Here is a 6238-nt window from a genome sequence, read left to right as displayed (position 1 = left end):
AACAATCTGCTTTTTGAATGAAATAGAACACCAAATGACAACATAGTCCATGTTGTTAATTTTATGAGGATTAAAAATACTGCCCTAATACCATAATTAATATATAGCCAGTGTAATATATTTTTCCAGTGTAAAAATTAGTTTTAGCACAAATTATTTGATAGTTTTGTCATTTGGATTTTTTCTCCCCTTTATTTTAGTTACATATAAGAAAAACTGATGCATAAAAATTAGCTTTTTAAAAGTAAATTTGATTTATAGTTTTTGAGGTTGATAGTAAAAGATACTTTTGTTTGCTGAATGAAGGAAACTTTATAAAATTACTTTAATATTGAAATTGGCTTTTAAAAATTACAGTGGCATTGTAGATACCATACAAGCAACTTTGAAGATTTTTTTAAAGAGTCACTTTTAAAAAATTCCTCCTTGGTGCTTTTACCAATCAAATTAACTTTTCTCCTTTAAGCTAAAAATTTAACAAATATGGATATATATTTTATTAAAATAGAAAATGAAAGAATACCAATTTGTTTTCTTTTCTAGACAAAATTGTTTTAGAACCTTTCAAATCAAAGCTTAAATAAACTAAGACTTGAGCACTGAAGTTTTTATTTGAATGTGAATTATCTTAAATTTAATTGTGTTATTGTCTGGCTTGAGTTGATATAAATTGTTGGTTTTATGGCTTCAAGGATACAGTAAAACTTTTTTAAAGACTTTGAAATATATAATAATGAAACAACAGACATTGATTTGTTTTGTATTGTGTGGAAAGTTAACAAGATATTGAGAAGTAAGCTGGATAGATACCATATGTCCAAATTTCGAGAATCTTAGAGATTCATAGTTTCATTAATGGTACACTTTGATGCTTTGTACTACAGAAAATTATTTTGTGAAGAACAACTTTCCTTGAAAAGTTATGACCAGTGAATACAATGTTATTAGCATTCACTCATTTAATAAAAGTTTATTGAGCGCCAATTCTGTGCCAGGACTTCAGACACGTAAGCTCAGATAAGCAAACTTCAGTTTCTTCCCTCAAGGAACATTTATAGCCTCTAAGTCAGCAGGAAAAGCAGCAAACAAGCAACTAGAATCCATGGTAGGGCTTGCTACACAGAAATATGCAGAGTTCTGTGATAACCTGGGAGAAGCCACAAACTGACTGGGGGTCAAGGAGACTGCACCCAAACTGACTTCTATAGAGAGGATAGGAGAGGAGGGTAAGCGCAGGTGATGAGGTATTCTAGGCAAGGGGATCATCACATGCTCCCCTTAGGGAGGGGATGGGGGTAGATCATTCAGAAAATTTATAATTTGTTTTGCATACTTCTGGAGCTTGGAGGGAGAGAGAGAAGAAGTCAGGGGGATGGACCATATTAAGAGATGCAACTAGACAGGGGGAATAGAGGTTGGATTAAAGAAAGTATTTTATATCCTGCTAAAGTATTTGGGCTTTAGTCTGTAGTCAGTGAGAGACCATGTAGAGATTTTTAAGCCAGTGATGGCTTAAATATGATCCTGTTTGCATTTTAGAAACATTCCTCTAATGTTGCATTGCTGAAGAATACCACTGTTCATCTATTGTAGTGGTTATCTATTACTGTGTAAAAAACTACCACAAAGGAATGGCTTAGTTAAAATAACACACATTTATTATCTCACAGTTTCTGTGGGTCAGGAATTTGGCGTGTCTTTGCTTGATGGTCTGCTTCAGGATCTGCATTTGAAGTGCATCTGGCACTGCAGCCTCACTTCAGGGGTTGAGTAGGGAATGATCCAGTTCTAAGCCCATGTGGTTGTTGACAGCATTCAGTTCCTTGCAGAATGTGAAACTGTGGACGTAAGTTTCTTGCTAGCTGTTGACTGACGGCCTCCCTCAGTTCCTTGCCATGTGACTTCCTCAAAAGGGCAGCTCACAACATTGCAGCCTGCTTCTTCACAGCTAGAGAAGGAAATAGTCTTCTGGCAAGATGGGTATTACCCGCACTTCTGATACCAACAGCAATTTCAGGAGATTCCTAGAACCACTCTTATTACATTTGATAATTCCCTAGAAGAACTCTCAGAACTCACTGAAGACCATTATACTCATGATTATGGTTTATATAGAAAAAGGATACACCCTAAAATCAGCCAAAGGGAGAGATGCGTAGGGGCAGTGTCTAGAAGGCTCCAAACTTGAAACTTCCATTGTTCTCTGGATGCATTGCCTTACGTTGATATGTGGCAGTGTATGTGGGGTATTGCCAACCAGGCAAGCTTATTCTCAGTGTTCAGAGTTTTTATTGGGGCTTTATTAATAGGTTTGATTGATTGATTGATTGAATTCAGCCTCCTGGTCCACTGATACTACATAACCCAAATCCCTTATCCTACATCACATGGTTGGTCTTCCTGGCATAGCCACCTCTACCTCAAGACTATCAGTTGTGGCTGATCTCACCCTAAACAAAAACACTCCTATCAGAAATGACATAGATCACCTCTCAGAAGCCAAGGCAAAGCCCAGACCTCTCTTTAGGCAAAGCCAAAATCTTTACTACACAGTACTCAATATAAAATGCTTGAAACTGAGGTGACTTTCTATTCCAGAAAGAAATGAATGCTGATAGAAAGCTATTTAGCTTTTACTCTACAGGAGTAAAAGATGAAAGCTGTCTCATGCTCAAGAGCAGGCATTGTATCCAAAGATGAAAGAGTCTTCTTTGTGGAATTCTTTTTATGAAGGCAAGGTCTTGCTCTGTCACCCAAGCTGGAGTGCAGTGGCACGATCATGACTCTCTGCAGCCTCAACTTCGTGGGCCCAAATGATCCTCCCACTTCAACCTTCTGAGTAACTGGGACTACAGGCATGCACCACCATGCCTGGCTAATTAAAAAAATTAAAAGAATTGTAGAGACAGGGTCCTCTTATGTTACCCAGGCTGGTCTCGAACTTTTGACCTAAAGTGATCCACCTTGGCCTCTGTGGAGTTCTTTTAGGTGACCCTATTGTATTATCTTAGGTGCCTTATAGGGGTTTTATTTCCTCAAAAGTGTACCATTTGTCTGTTGGCAACCAAAAAAATATGTTGAATGGAATGGAATTTTGGAAACAAGAGCTTCCAGGGAAAAAGTATTTTTGGGGAGTGGCTTAATTCTGATAGAGACCATATAACCTCCAAGTGGATTAGCTTTCAATGAATGCTACAAACCGGAAGAGTCTTTCCCCCATCTTCATCTTCATTCTCTAACTTTGTAGGAAATAGTTTGGTTTAGGAGTCAAAACACCTGAGTTCTAGTTTTTGTTTGTTTGTTTTTGAGACGGAGTCTTGCTCTGTCTCCAGGCTGGAGTGCAGTGGTGCGATCTCAGCTCACTGCAACCTCCGCCTCCTGGGTTTAAGCAATTCTTCTGCCTCAGCCTCCTGAGTAGCTGGGACTACAGGCACGCGCCACCACGCCCAGCTAATTTTTATGTTGTCAGTAGAGACAGGGTTTCACCATGTTAGCCAGGATGGTCTCGATCTCTTGATCTCGTGATTTGCCCGCCTCGGCCTCCCAAAGTACTGGGATTACAGGTGTGAGCCATTGCACCCAGCTGGGTTCTAGTTTTGATTCTTCATGAACCTTCCCCTGACCTTGGCAAGTTCTTTAACGTTTTGGGCCACAGTTTTTTTATCGATTGAACTTTTATCGATTGAATCGGGTTACTACAGAGTTCCTCAGCCTCTGCACTACTGACATTTTGGACCTGATAATTCTCTGTTGTGGGGGCTGTCCTGTGTGCACTTCAGGATGTTTAGCAGCACCTCTGACTTCTACCCACTAGATGCTAGTAGTTGCACCCCACCCCCACCCCTACTTTGTGATGACCAAAAATGTCTCCAGACATTGCCAGCTGTCCACTGATGGGTGGGGGTTGGGGAAGCAAAATCATTCGTATTGATAACTGCTGAGTTACTAGATACACATAGACCCTTTTTAATCCAGCATTCTGGATTTTGTGGAAAGTCTGTGGTTTGGATCTCCGTCTTAAATCTCATACTTATGCTTGAAGCCTAATTGTTTGTTCAAACAAGAAATATGAGAACCCATGTATTTTACTTCCCAGACTAAAGGGTAAAATTTATATGGAGAGAATTATGACTCAATGTAAGGAAGAGCTCATGGTAAAATTGTATTTTATTTGTTAATTTAGTTTTTCTCAGTAGTACATAAATCTCTGTATAGTGAATTCATAACCTAAACAAGTAAAGTGATGCAAGATGTGTCCATGATGTTATGATATTTACAACTAGGCAGATTTATAAGTTGGAATAGTTATATCAATTTAGGAAATTGGAACATATAAGAAACTTCAGATATGTAGCCATTATGATTTAATTTTGTTTCCAGCTGCTCTTATGCTTTATTTCCAAGATGTAGAAGAAATGGATTTAGAATCAGGAAACCAGGGTTTTAGGTCTAGCCATCCTTGGGGACATATGAATTCTTAAAACAGAAAAATTATGTAGAACAGACAAGGTTTATTTCTTCTATTTTCTTTTTTACCTCATGGAGCTGATTAAGTGTGTTATATAATATGCATACATCTGTATTTTACTTTAGTGCTCCCAAGCTTGAGAAATCGAGTGAAAATGTGTAGTGTTTCAGGTAATTCTTAAACACTGGCTAAACATTCTCAACCAGTATTATTGTGAACAAATTTATGAAGTATCCTTCTTAAAATTTCCTTTCTAAAAGTTAAATGTGTGTTCGTTATGCATTTATATTTGTTAATTAAATGGGTTTATGGTGCAACTTGGACTTATTTGTTAATAGTTACAGTTTAACCTATTAGCTAACATAACTAAATACTTGGTAGTATAATGAGAAAAATAATAAATGAATTTTCACATTTTTATTTCCTGCTATAAATATCAAATTAACTGGTTTAGTCTGTAGCTCCGATAGGTAACTGTGCAGTCTTGATGTACTATTTGAAGAAAATACTTTATTCTTCATTGTCTCCCAGGGAATGCATTGAGGTTTTTCTTTGTTTTGTTTTGTTTTTTGTTTGTTTGCTTGTTTTGAGACGGAGTCTTGCTCAGTCACCCAGGCTGGAGCTCAGTGGTTCAATCTCGGCTCACTGCAACCTCTGCCTCCTGGGTTCAAGCAACTTTCCGGCTTCAGCCTCCCAAGTAGCTGGGACTACAGGTGCGTACCACCACGCCCGGCTAATTTTTTGTGTTTTTAGTAGAGACAGGGTTTCACCATGTTAGCCAGGGTGGTCTCAATCTCCTGACCTCATGATCTACCCACCTTGGCCTCCTGAGGTGCTGGGATTACAGGCGTGAGCCACCGTGCCCAGCCTCATTGTTTTGTTTTTAATGAGAAGTACTTAAGCAGGTTTGAGTTAAGGTGTTTTCAAGTACCAAAAAATGATTGTTAATCTGTCTACTCCTTGGGCCCTGAGCTAGAGGACGTGGGATGCATTTACTTATATGCACTTTTAGAGGGAGGAGCCAGAGCAGAGTTGAACTGTTCTTGCTAATAAACAGGAGGAGGTTGACCACACTCTGGGGCAGGGAAGCCAGCAACTGAGTGCCTTCTGAGGGGGTGGAGGGAACCCTGCCATCCTCACCCTGGTGGGCCATCCAGATGGTGCTTTGAAAAGCTGCAGTGTCCAATAGTGGTTGTGAACTTGTGAGATATATGATTTAAGCACCCTAATGAAACCCTTAGTAGTCTCTCTTGTCCACTATCTTTTGTATGAGTAAAATGTTGGAAGGAACCCAAAGAGATGCTTACTCTGTTTTGTGTGCCAGGAAAAACAGTGTGAGCACCCAGGAGTGTGCAGCATCTGGATCTGTGGGCTGCTGGGCCAGATGTGCTACAGTGAGCCTTACTGTTTACTTGATACCTCCAACTCATGTGCACTTTATGTGCTTTATTATACCAATTATTCATCTTTATCCTTATGACAACCATATGGAAACCATCTTTTTTAAAAAACAAAGAGACACTTAAACTAAATAACTCACTCAAAGTCACCTAGCTTAAAAGTGTCATGTCAGGCTTTATACCCACATAGCTCTTATATCAGATTCCTTTTTTTTTCCTTTTGAGACAGAGTCTCGCTCTATCTCCCAGGCTGGAGTGCAGTGGTGCAATCTCGGCTCACTGCAAGCTCTGCCTCCCCAGTTCACACCATTCTCCTGCCTCAGCCTCCTGAGTATCTGGGACTACAGGCGCCTGCCACCACGCCCAGCTA

General features: G+C 39.3%; 1 protein-coding gene across 5 annotated transcripts in view; it reads left to right on the top strand.

Moving 5' to 3' along the window:
• Positions 1-6238, top strand: part of CENPP (centromere protein P) — a 295833-nt gene that overhangs the window by 80447 nt on the left and 209148 nt on the right. The gene's annotated exons all lie outside the window — the stretch shown is intronic.

The sequence above is a fragment of the Pan paniscus genome, chromosome 11 (assembly GCF_029289425.2).
Source record: "Pan paniscus chromosome 11, NHGRI_mPanPan1-v2.0_pri, whole genome shotgun sequence".
NCBI lineage: Eukaryota > Metazoa > Chordata > Mammalia > Primates > Hominidae > Pan > Pan paniscus.
Note: the sequence above shows the minus strand (reverse complement) of the source record. Positions and strands in the feature narration are given on the sequence as shown.